This window comes from Triticum aestivum, chromosome 7D (genome assembly GCF_018294505.1).
Source record: "Triticum aestivum cultivar Chinese Spring chromosome 7D, IWGSC CS RefSeq v2.1, whole genome shotgun sequence".
Taxonomy (NCBI): domain Eukaryota; kingdom Viridiplantae; phylum Streptophyta; class Magnoliopsida; order Poales; family Poaceae; genus Triticum; species Triticum aestivum.
Genome location: NC_057814.1, coordinates 170,589,604 through 170,603,582, shown reverse-complemented (window position 1 = coordinate 170,603,582; position 13,979 = coordinate 170,589,604).

Genomic DNA, 13,979 nt, shown 5'->3' with positions numbered 1-13,979 from the left:
CATCCCGACAAGATCTCAGCTCCCTGCAAGCTGAGAAAATGATGGATCCATCGGCACCCCTTAGAACCATACCTGCACCTGCCATTCCATCTGTAGCAAAAGAGCCATTAGTGTTCAATTTGACCCACCCAGGACTAGGTGGGATCCACGGGAGAGACACTATAGGCTTGATATTGTGTACATGTTCAGATAAATTATCGTACGAAATGAACATCTTCCCTTTGCTTGGATCTATACTTGTATTGAACTTAATACCGATCAAAGAGTCCAGATAACTTTGGGGTACCTACTCGACACCTCCAATGGTGGCGCTGGCTTGTGGTGCACAAGTTCATTTCACACAAACCAACTTCTCGAGAGAGTCATGAGCACCATACAGCGAACAGTATCAGACAAGGGCTCAAGGACTTGCAGCAACCACTCCTTCCCTGTGTTCAAAATCGACTTTAAGTCAGGAAGCTTCCACACTTGTGACATTGTTACCCAAAGATCACGCGCCAAAGGACAACGAATAAATGGGTTATAATTGTCCTCACATTCCAGAGCACAGATAGGACATAGACTAGTCACTTCGAGGCTGGTCTTGTTCTTGTTCTGCCAAGTGGGGAGACTATTTGTAGCTATACGCCAAGCAAAATTCTACACTGTAGGCGGCTCACTGCAGGACCAAATCAATTTCCAACAGGACCTACTGCCAGACGGGTGCGAACTAGAGGAGACTGCACTGCCTCTATGCTCTTCCTCAAAGGCCAAAGTATAAGCACTCTTAACAGTAAAGATATCGAGCTCCCCAGGGCCCCAAGCGAGTACATCTTCCTGTAGCCTTGGAGATGCCTGGATTTTCAAGATTTCCGTCACATCCACTTGAACAAAATACTCAATTAGAAGCTCATAATTCCATGAGCCATTGTCATTCAGCAGGTCTGAGACATAACGGATACGACACCTGCCCTGAGGAGAAATTGGCTTGTAGGAGAAAGGACGGGGGATCCAGTTATCACGCCACACTCTTATACTACGTCCATTGCCTACTCTCCAAACAAGCCCCTTTTTTAGAAGGTCTAGACCATGGCTAATGGCTTTCCATGACGAAGATGCATTCCCCGTAAAGACAGTATCTTCCAATTTTCCTTTCGGGTAATAACGTGCTTTTAGCACTTGAGCACATAAACTGTCAGGTTTTGATATCAACCTCCATGCTTGTCGGGCTAGCAAAGCTTGATTAAATAGACGAAAGTCTCAAAAACCAGCACCCCCCCCCTTATCTTTCGGTTGAAGGAGATGATCCCATCCTCTCCAATGGACCTTCCTTCTGCCCTTCGATGATCCCCAATAGAAGTTCCTGACCATTCTGGTAAGATCATCACATACTTAAAATGGCAACTTAAAAACACCCATAATATATGTTGGCAGCGCTTGGGCAACCGATTTGATCAACACCTCTCTACCCGGTTGGGCCAGAAGTTCATCACCCCATTGGATAAGACGTTTAGTCATACTTGTCTGGAGATTCTGGAAGCGGCCCTTGGACATGCGCCCCTCCGGGGTAGGCAAGCCAAGGTATTTCTCCTCAAAAACCAAGCTAGTAACATCAAGGGTTGCTCTGACTTGTTGTTGTACATCTTCTGGGCAAGCACTACCAAAGAGCAAGGAACATTTATTGAAATTCAAGCTTTGGCCGGTGGCCCTACCATAAGTCTCCAAAGCAGCCTTAACCCTTTCAGCCTGCACTTGTGAAGCTTCAAAAAATAATAAGGTGTCATCCGCAAAGAGTAAATTTGAGATTCCCGGAGCTCTCCTACACACCTTAACCGGAGTAATATCTCCAACTGACACACTTTTCTTCAGAATAGCAGAAAGCCCATCAGCCACAAACAAGAATAGGAATGGTGAAAGTGGGTCACCTTGCCAAAGACCACACGATGGTGCAAATGAATCCAAGAGGGTCCCATTAAATTTGACAGAATACCTCACCGATGTGACACAAGACATTATCCAGTCCACCCATCGTTGAGAGAAACCCAAATTTTGCATCACCTGCTTCAAGAATACCCAATCCACCCTATCATAGGCTTTTGATAAATCAAGTTTATAGGCACAAAAACTTTTGCTAGGGCCTTTCTCCTGTTTGATAAAATGTATGCACTCAAAAGCCACTAGTGCATTATCTGTGATCATTCTACCTGGGATGAAAGCACTCTGCTCCGGTGAAATAAGATCATCCAATAATGGCCTCAACCGGTTCACCAGGCATTTGTAAATAACTTTGTATATCACATTACAAAGACTTATTGGCTTGTAATCAGACAATCTAACAGGGTTAGATATCTTAGGAATAAGAACTATGGAGGTAGAGTTAACACCCTCCGGCATAATACCAGTCTTAAAAAATTCCTTAACCGCCGCCAGCACGCTATCCTTGAGTGTGCTCCAATTCCGCTGAAAAAAGCGTGCAGGAAAACCATCTGGGCCAGGAGATTTTAGTGGCCCAATTTGAAATAATGCATCTGGAAAAAAATTGTCAGAGAACTCAGCACACAAGCGAATATTATCTTCTGTTGTCACCAATGTATCCAAGAGGTCTAGCAACGGACTAGCATCTATATTATCATTAGCCGAGAACATACCCTTAAAATACTCATTTGCCATATTCTTCATTACAGCCAAATCTGAATGTACATTCCCAATGGAATCAGTAAGCTCTCAAATTTTATTCTTCCTAGCTCTCCACACGGCCTTGCTCTGAAAATATTTTGTGTTCATGTTGCCCTCTTTAAGCCACATGATTCTCGACCGTTCTAACCACATCATCTCCTCTTGGTACAATAGTTCATTCATTTTCTCAGTAACCCTTCTAATATCTTTCCTATCGGCATTCATGTGCATCAACTCCTCTAGCTGAGTCCGTGATTTGGCAAGTTCTCTAGTAACGTTGCCGAATTTTTTACTCCACGTCGCTAGGATAGCCATGGTCTTCTTCAAAGCATCCTGTAGCATGGCCAAGTTCTGCACTGCCCCAACCGATTCCCCAAGCATCCTTAATGATTCCTTCGGGCTTTGCCTGCCGACGTTCTAATAAAGAATTCCGGCTCGGCCCGGGAAAGCGCTGGCAACAACATAAAGAAAGGGTCTAGGAGGGTGGCATCACGCTCCCAAAATACCTCATACTGGCGGCTGCATCCCGACGGTCCAAGGTCAGGTGAGCCTTTGAGAACCAGTACAATATGATCTGAGCATGGTGAAGGTACATGTTGTACTGTACAGAATGCATACATATTCCTCCACGAGCTAGACGCGACGGCCCTATCCAGTCTCACCTTCACATTACCTGCACCACTTCGTTTGTTATCATAGGTGAACGGGACTCCCGAGAAACCGAGATCAACTAGTTCACACATCTCCAAAGTATCCCTAAAAGCAACCATCTGTGCTTCCGCTCTCGGGGTCGCTGAAATATGTTCGAAGTCCCAGAGCTTCATTAAAATCACCAATTACCAACCATGGTAAATCGCTGGTACTTTTCAAGGCTTTCAACTTTTCCCACATGAGGTGGTGATTCTCTACGCGAGGTTCACCGTATACACAAGTAACTCTCCATTGTCCAGCTCCTTCATGGGTTCTGACTAGTGCATCAATACATCGATCATCTTTATCCACCACTTCCACAATACATGACTCATGCCAATATAAAGCTAGGTCGCCACTCAAGCCATTGTTGTCCACGCCGGCAAACCCTTTAAGGCCCAATATGCCATGAATCATTTTCATCTTGCTCTCTTTCTGCCTAGTTTAGCATAAGAAAACGATTATGGGGGAATGCGACTTAACCAACATCGCTAACTCGCGAACTATCCAGGAGTTCCCTCCCCCCCCCGGTAATTCCAACTTAGAAGGTTCATTTGTCCAGGCGCAAACCTTGCACCTACAGATCTCCTGACCTTACACACGCAGATCAGCCAGCAATATTGCAAGCACAGATCACTTTCACTTGCACGAACAGACCGTACCTCAAGTAAACAATCAGTAATCAAAAGAACATGCAGCGACCTGGCGTAGCAAGCCGGCTGGATTGACAACGACGCCCGCGGCGAAGCAAGTTCACCAAGGGACGGACAAAGTACGAACGATCTAACGAGCAGACCACCTGGAATCAAAGACGACACCCGCCGCGACGCAAGTTCCTGTCGGGGCGGAGAAAGAACAGACGATCTGACGAGCAGACCGACTAGAAGCAAAGACAACACACCTACGCAGGGCGGAGGGGTCGGAACATAGCAGTGGCGGCGGCGCCGCCGAAGTGGCGGCCGGCGCGACCACTGACCTAGATCACCATTTATTGACAGTAATTAAAATTTGAACTACATCTACATGCAACGGCTAACCACAACGGTTTGAAAAATCATATTTGCGTACTTGTGTGTGAGATAATTCCATGTGCGGTAAATTAGAAGGAATTTTCAAACATATTGGTCTCACGGCATGGACACATGTACATGCATGGAGTGCCATGGCATTTAAATTCCAAAAAATTAAAAAATGATCATAAAAACATGAAACCTTGCTTGATGTAATGTCATGCCATCAAGATGATGTGGTAAAAAAATGGCCTATTTGACGAAAGTTTGGACACACACCCCTCACAAACCGGAGCAACTCACTAGAAGGCTAGTGGTTCCGAGAGGGAACAATGCATGTTTGATGACGAACGGGAGATAGCTTCCCCTTACGGCCTTCAAATTTTTTCTACGTTTAACATGCAATAATACAACTGTCGTGTGAAAATTTGGAAAATTTCAGGGGTCATTTGACCTTTTAAAGACATTTAAGTGATTTTCTAGCCATTTATTGACCGTAATTAAAATTTGAACTACATCTACATGCAACGGCTAACCATAACGGTTTGAAAAATCATATTTGCGTACTTGTGTGCGAGTTAATTCCATGTGCAGTAAATTAGAAAGAATTTTCAAACATATTGGTCTAACGGCATGGAGTGCCATGGCATTTAAATTCCCAAAAATTAAAAAATGATCAGAAAAACATGAAACCTTGCTTGTGTAATGTCATGCCACCAAGATAATGTGGTAAAAAAATTGGCTTGTTTGACGAAAGTTTGGACACACACCCCTCACAAACTAGAGCAACTCACTAGAAGGCTAGTGGTTCCGAGAGGGAACAATGCATGTTTGATGACGAACGGGAGATAGCTTCCCTTATGGCCTTCAAATTTTTTCTACGTTTAACATGCACTAATACAACTGCCATGTGAAAATTTGGAAAATTTCAAGGGTCATTTGACCTTTTAAAGACATTTAAGTGATTTTCTAGCCATTTATTAACCGTAATTGAAATTTGAACTACATCTACATGCAATGGCTAACCATAACGGTTTGAAAAATTATATTTGCGTACTTGTGTGTGAGTTACTTCCATGTGCGGTAAATTAGAAGGAATTTTCAAACATATTGGTGTCACGGCATGGACACATGGCATGCATTGAGTGCCATGGCATTTAAATTCCAAAAAAATTAAAAAATGATCAGAAAAACATGAAACCTTGCTTGATGTAATGTCATGCCACCAAGATGATGTGGTAAAAAAAATTAGCATGTTTGACGAAAGTTTGGACACACACCCCTCACAAACCGGAGCAACTCACTAGAAGGCTAGTGGTTCTGAGAGTAAATATCTGGTGTTCAAAAAATCTTCAGACGATGTAAATATCTGGTGTTTAAAAAAGAAAATGTAAAGATCTGACAAGACAACTGGCTCCCACACGATTGGCACTCTATTTTGCGCCTCGAGGTTTGGAAGGTGAATGGCGGGGGTTATTAATCAGACACGATTCTGTATTGGAAACCGTCAGCTATTATGTTCACACATGGATTCTGATGTGGGAATCGTGTGTAATTCAAACTACAGTACTCATAAATTCCGGCGACCGGCGTGTGTACTGTTCCCGTCGATCTAGATTCCGGCCACCAATAAATACTACCTTGCTCATGCCGTCCCGCCTGCATTCTAATCTACATCCTCCCCTCGCTCGCCCTCTCTCTCTCTCTCTCTCTCAAAGCTCTGCCATGGCATTGCCGATCTGCCCACGCGCCGACGAGGAGTCGCCGCCCCCGAGGACGCTCAGTCGAAGAGCAACGACGAGGAGGACCCCTATGCGCCACCGGACGAGGTTGCACCGGACCCCCCAACTTTGGATTGGTTTTGGGGCCAGTACAATCTTTGTCTGTGGAAGTCACTACCGCCGACTGAGAAAGCCAGGCAAGTGGTGTTCAAGAAGGAGATGGCGGAGGAGGAAGCCAGGTACCAGGTGGCCTGTGAAGCCCGTGATGTCGCCTGGGAAAGGAGAAGGTGGAGCTTTGGGGGCGGGCGCGTTGTCGTGCGGAGGAGGTGTACGAAGACGGGTACTTCGCGAGGAAGGTCAAAGGCGCTAGGCGCCTCATCACTGCGTGGAGGTGGGCCGATAAGCTCCAGCGTGCCACCGGCGAGGAGCTCCGGTGGGCGCCCAACGAAATGTCAAGATCGTCCGCGTGCGTCCGCCAGCAAGAGGCAGATCGGTAAGTCAAGCGCTGCGAGGCGGAGGAGGTGGAGTACTGCCTCCACGCTGGGAAGACGCCGCGCATCAGGAGGGATTATTAGTTTTAGTATTGTTCGTTTTCAATTTTATGCATTGTACCTAGTAGTTAAGTATCATCACGTATATGTGATGATATTATATATATTCTGTGATGAACTAATGAACAATTAATATATATATATATATTATGAATTCCATTTTCTATCTGTTTTTGTATATTAATTTGAATCTAGCTGTTATCATCGACAGATACATAATGGAAAGTGTATATACACACATTGAAACAGAACATATAAGAACGAAAAGCAGAGTACACACATTGAAACAGAGTAATTAACATAGCAATACTATGATTGTTGTTAATACATAGCTATCCACGTCGAAACGACTCAACAAAATAAAACGCGTCCATGAGACAATGACAAGCAGCCCTTGCCTACGGTAGCTCTTGGCTCTGCCTGAACTCGCGCAGTCGTTCGTCCAAGCGGTCGATACGCTCGCGGTACATCTGGAGCACGATCTCGAGCTCCAAATTGGCTATTTCATCGGAGATCACCAGCTCGAGGATGTGACGGCCATGTTCCTCTACTGCGCCCAGGTGGACACCTGGGCCAAGGAGGCGGTCGAGCCTGCCAACCAGCGTGTTGGCATCGAGCGGGCCGCGGACAAGGAGAACGGCGCGACCCATGCGAACGGCGTGGCGGGCGTCCGGTGCAAGTACGACGCGGCCAGCCTCTGATGCAAGTACGCCGCAGAGGGCATCTGCCCACTCCTGGCGAGGAATGGGGGTATTGACGGGACGTGTACCCAGCTGCGACGCCGTGTCGACAGCAGGCAAGCGCCGATGGATCCGCTCTTGCTGTGCGGCGTGCCGCGCCTCTCGCTCTGTGGCGCTCCAATGGTCTCGCCATGCGGCGAGCCGCACCCTATCGGCGCGGACGCGCCTAGCTTGCTCTGCGGCGCGCCATCGATCATGTTGGGCGGCGAGCTGCAGCCTCTCGGTGCTGACATGCCTGTCTTGATCCACGGCGCTCAAGCGCCATGCGCCAAGGGTCTGCTCAACCCTGGCGATGACGCGCATCATGGCGTCGTCCATCGCGTTGCGGGGAGCGCCTCGGCCTCGACGGGCCGTGGGGCCTGCTCGTTTTGCTCATCGACGAGGTTGATGGCAGAGGCGGCGCTTTGGTGGGTTGGCATGCTTGGAAAAGGTGGATGTGCTACAGGCTGCGCTTGTCGCCTCCGTGCGTCGCGCGCCGCCTAGGTTTATGCGCAATATCACTGGGTAGCGGGAAACAGGTGAGGAAATTGTGACACCCAAGTTTTTATTTGGATTTTTCAAAAGATTTTATTTGACTTGAGGGGAATGATTTAAATTTTTCTTCAAGAGAACTCTCCCTCTCATATATTTTTCTTTATGGCAAAAGTTTTGTTTGGATTCACCCAAGATCTGCCTTTGGTCTTGGAAGTTCTTGCTTTTCATTTGGACTCAAGACAAAATGTTTTTCATTTGGGAAAATAACTTTTGAAAATCTTTTTGAATTTGCACTATGGCTTTTGGAAAGTCCTTTGCCACTTTCAACAATTCCTTCTTGCCATGGCATTAGTGCAAATCCTCTCTCCTAACCACTTCCTCACCTTTGGATCATGATTTGCATCAAATCCAGCAAGTTGAACCTCCCCATGTGATTATTTCCATTCAAATTCTATTCAAATAAATTTCTGCCTTCTTTTCTAGCACTTAGAGATTTACAAAGGAACTCCACTTTCTGTCTTGATTTTTTGCCACCAAACCTTTTTCCCCTCCTAGCCCTTTGAACCCTCAACCTAGAACCATGAAGATCCACTGGTCTTCAGTTCAAAATTTTCAAACTACACCTACTGCAAGTTTGGACCAGATTTGTCAAATTTGGTGAAATTCATTCAAAACCTTCTCCAAAAATTCCAAGTAAAATCGGGCAGCCTCTGGGTGCATTGAGTGGTCATCTCACCAAGTTACAGCTCCAGAAAAATTTATCTCATAGCCAAAACCTTCTGTCGAACACCTGCAGTGCACTGTCTATGTCAAGTTCAGAAAGTTCAGAGAACACTGCAGTGGCTGCTGTCGTTTTCTTCAGAGAAGGACGTCGATCTCGCCAGTGCCACCGCGTCGCCTTGATCCTTGTCCCCGCCCTCTTGTTCCTGCACCGCACTGATGAAACGACTCCAGTAACCTCCACTGATGCTGCCTGGCCGCTCAAACCACCTGCCAATCCACTGCTCCGCCGTAATCGCTCGCCGGAGATTCTCCGTTCACGGCCACCCCGTCGATCTGCCTATAAATAGAGGCCCCGAGCTTCAACTCGAGCACCCACCATCCCTGCACTCCCCCTAGAGCAAGCCTAGCCACTGGTAGAGCCCCGAGGAAGCCTCCTTCCTCGACTCCGGCCGCCGCGACCCGCCACGGGATCCAGCCCGATTCGCCCTCGTGTGCGCTCCTCCGCCTCCATTCTCTTGCCAGTAGCTTCACCTTGCATCCCTCGTTCTGACCCGCGCCTCAATTCGTAGTTTGCAGCCCTCCACCGGAGTTCCCCATCCTCACCCGAGCCGCCGTCCGCCGGAGATAGTGTCGCCGTCGACGTGGTGCTCCCCGTTGGACGAGTCCACCACCCACCGACGCGGAAGAAGACGCTGAAGCTCTTGGTACCCTCCGTTTCTCCTAACTCGCCGTGGTTCGACGCCGGCGTCCACCGCAGTCTTCGGGCGCCGGCGAGCTTTTCAAACCTGACATGTGGACCCCGCATGTCAGCCTCTGTTCTTTTATTCGCGAACCGTTTTCTGTTGGCGCCTTCGGGCAAAATACGTTTTCTCCTTTGCGCTTGCGCATTCCCAACCGAAGTGTTTTCTGTTTTCTCAGTTAAAACCCTGGAACTTTTCTGTTTCATTACAGATAAGTCCCTGGACAGAAACCTTTATAACTTTTTAATAAAAAGGTATTTTTGAGTGATTCTTTTTCTGGAAATCTTCAAATTTTGTCTAGTTTTTTATGGGATTTATTTGAAAAATATTTGGAAAAGTTTCTGTGCAAGTGTTGGTTTTCACGTTAGTACCCGTTTCGTGATTGCCGTAGGTTCCGGGAGAGGTGACGGAGCCGCGAACTTCGCCGAGCTAGACTCCGACTTCTCCGAACCAGGCAAGCATGTTTTGAACATTTGATATGATAGGTGTTTTACATGTTCACGTGAGAGTTTGTGCGTGGCATATGAGTGTCGGTAAATACCTCGTTGCTTGTAAGGCAACGACCCGGTTGTTCCAAAGTCGCGATGATCTCTGATGAGAGATGGCCTAATCATGTGGTGACATGAAGGGCAGCAAGGTGGTACTGTTGTAGCATACCAGCCTTGCGTCATCCGACTTTCCCCAACGTTAACGTGGTTGGAGCCACGTTATCGTTCTTTTCCCGCATGTTCCAAAGTTGCAATGATCTCTGATGAGAGATGGCCTAATCATGTGGTGACATGAAGGGCAGCAAGGTGGTACTGTTGTAGCATACCAGCCTTGCGTCATCCGACTTCCTCCGACGTTAACGTGGTTGGAGCCACGTTACCGTTCTTTCCCCTTTCCGTGCTACCACATGTCTCATTGCCAGGATGCGGTTTAGTAAGTTGGTAACCTCTTTCCGTGTACACACCAAACAGAGAGGCCGGGATGATGGTACCTTGCCCTAGGATTAAAGCCAGTCATCCGGTCAGGGGGCATGGGTGTTTCCGGTTGGGACCGAGAGGGGGGGCACCCCCTTAGAGCGCGCGTATAGAAATTTGATCCCATGCTACGCGAGGTTGTAGCCTCCCCGTCTCAAGGTTTTTCTTGAACGTCGCAGAGGGTGATCCCTGGCTTCGGATGGTTGAATTGGGTGTGTACTGGTTAGACGTGTTTCTTCCAAAACACCATAGACGGAACTAGTCCCCGTGACTACTGAAATCCGTTGGCTGTGGTTAAGTACAAACTCTGCAGAGTCAATTCTTTCCAAATCATCGCATCCATGATCAAGTAGTGTAAACATTATATCCATATCTATCCGTGTGAAAAACTTGTCCCCGGTGAACAAGCTCAGTGGTAAATTCAGATTTATTGTTATTCCTGTGGATGGACTAACGTTATATTTGTCTCATGCTTGTGATAAATTATGTTCCCGAACTATTGTTTTATTGAGCTACAATATAAGCCCTTTATGAGACGTCGCTCAGACGTCCGACTGCGGCATGCACTGTCTTTATTTTCTGTTATAAGCCCTTTATGTGGTGTCGCCCCGACGCCCGACTGTGGCATTATTATTCTGCATTTTCCTCTCGAGGAGTCTTTCAGACACTCGTTTGGCACCCGCATTATTATTCTGCATTTTCCTCTCGAGGAGTCTTTCAGACACTCGTTTGGCACCTGTATTATTATTCCGCATTTTCCGCTCGAGGAGTCTTTCAGACACTCGTTTGGCACCAGTATTACTATTCTGCAGTTTCCGCTCGAGGCGTCATTCAAACCCTCGCTTGGCACCCAGTATTTATTATCTCTATGTCTGATCGCACTGGTTAACTTGTTCATATGTTTCATGTTTGCATTCGTTATATCTTATGTCCGAACTGTCTTGCGAGTACTTTCATAGTACTCACCTGGCTTGTTGATTTGGCCAGATGTTGACGAAGGCGATCTCTTGGATGAAGAGTTTGATAGCGCGTCCGATGCCTAGAGGAGTCCCAGTCAGTCCTACGTGATCCCGGATATTGGTCACTTGTATTGTATACGCTTCTGCCACCCGCAATAAGTCTTCTCGAGCCTCACTCCGACGCTCGATGGGTTGTAGTCTTCTGGAATCATATCACTCGCTTCGCGATGATATTTCCACCACCGTTATTATCGTGAGTTAGTAGTTTGCCACCCTATCCGCCGTCTTGTTTTAGCGGCGTGCATGTAATAAATTGTTGGGCAGTCTCTGCTCAACCTTGTATTATATTTAGTACTCCTGGTATTTTTCTTCTGTGACCAAGATATTGTCTACCAGTGAGAAGGGATTCTTCCTCGCTGGTCTGTAAAAGGGATTGGTCTCTCAATAATTATTTTATTGAAAAACCGGTCGTGACAAGCTTGGTATCAGAGCCAGGCTGACTGTAGGAAGCCACTAGGTGCGATCGCTAATCGGTTATTAGCATCTTTTGTGCTTTTTCAGCATTTTGCAATTGTAGCTATTTTCTGTTGGTCATCATAAATTTATGACATGACTACTCAGAATTTTTGCCTACTTTTGTAGATGGCTGGCAGCAACTGTGAGGATCGAGTGTTCACCAACGTGCCCGAGGGGTTTGTCAAGCTCCTCGTCTCCATCACCAAGCTCGCGATCGGGCCAGCAGCTCGCCCGGAGTTCACACTCTATCAGCACAAGCTCAGTGACGACGTGTCTATGCACCAAGCTGTGGTGCAGTTCAAGGGAGGACGATCTGCTGCTCGCCACTTCCGTTTTGTGGGAAGGGCCATGCCTACGGAGAGGCATGCCATGCAGATGGCTGCCCGTGAGGCGATAGCTCGCCTTCGGGACATCCTTCCTATGATGAAGACTCGTCGCTACCGCTACCTTCCATGCCATGTGCCCTACACCAGCCACTATGCGTTCGCCTGCCATCGGGGAGAACGAGATGAAGCCATCGAGATGGTTGTGGAGTATCTCAAGGCTCTGGAGGAGTCTTTCGACAACCTCGTAGATGATCTTGTGGCTGCCCGCATGGACTTAGTCCGGGGCGGCCCTGCCAGCAGGAAGGAGCTTCTCCACACGGCGCCGCCTCTGACATTCGTCTCGTCTTCAGCCTCGTATGCACCGGCCGTTTTGACCACTGCTCGCCGTCTGCCTACCACTGAGGAGTTCGACCGAGTCATCGCTCCTACTCCAGTCAGAGCCGCACCGCCTGCCGCACGCGCTCTACCACCAGTCGCCCCCGCACCATCACCGCAGCGCAGCGTCACGCGCCAGGAGCCAGCTAGAGAGGAGGAGGTTGACTCTCCTGGACCGCTGAGCCTTGCCATCGGCAAGGGGAAGGAGATCTTCACCATCTCCGACTGAGAGCACCGAGTAGCCGCGTGTTATGCCTGCTTCTATGATGTGTTGTTTTATCTGTACGCTAGTTTTTATTGGTGTGTTTGCTGCCTTCCGGAGTAGTACGCTAGTTTTTAATAACATGTCAGGATTGTGTACGCGCATCCTGAGTGCTGTATCCTGTGTTTGCTTTTCGCATGTAAGTTTTATGTTAAGCACTTCTCCATGAAAAATCATTTGTGTTTCTTTGAAAACCTTGAAGCCTTTTGATTATTGCCTTTGCGAGATTTTTCTTGTACTACACAGTTTTTCTCATGGGTTTTGCAAATAATACCCCCAGACTGGAAAAATGTCTCGCCCGTGGACTCGCTCCATGCCCAATCAGCCAGAAGAGGTTTACGGGACACAGACCAGCAACAATTTCACTCAGGGTCAGTCCAGCCAACAAGACAGCGAAGCAGCACTGTCTCAAGTATGCCGTCTCTTCGAGCAAAGCCAGCAACAGCACCAAGAGATGATGAACCATGTCATCAACATGGGAAACCACCGTGAACCCTATCAACCCCATTCCAAGTTATCTGAGTTACAGAAGACTCGCCCCTCAACTTTTGCTCACACCGACAGACCGCTGGAAGCCGATGATTGGCTTCGTGAGATTGAAAGGAAACTGATTATTGCTCAGTGCTCAGATCATGAGAAGGTGCTTTATGCACCACACTATCTTACTGGAGCAGCCGCAGCATGGTGGGAAAACTTCCTACACATGCATCCCAGGGAACACAACATCACCTGGGAAGAGTTCAAGGAAGGCTTCCGTGGGGCACACATCCCCAGGAGCATCCTAAAGATCAAGAAGAGAGAGTTTGATGACCTGAAGCAAAGAGGCATGTCAGTGACAGAGTACAATGGTCAGTTCACTCAGCTGTCTCGTTATGCCTACGACGAGCACATGACAGAAAGCAAAAAGATGGAAAAATTCCTGGACGGCCTGGCACCAGCACTGAGATGCCAACTGATTGTACACACCTTTCCGGATTTTAAGACGCTGGTGGACAAGGCCATCACCTTGGAGAATGAGCGCCGTAGTCTGGAAGATATCCGTAAGCGGAAGAGGGACAAGACGACTCTTGCCCGCAGCAACCGAGGCAAGACTGAGGTCCCAAGGACAGACACAAGGAGATCCACGACTACTGAGCCAAGGCCCGTCGGACAATTTCATGCCAGGGACAAGGAGTTCACATACCGTCCAGGGGTCACCTGCTATGCATGTGGTCAACAAGGGCATTATGCTAAACAGTGCCCGAAGCCAAGAGACTCGGCACCCAAGCCGAACAA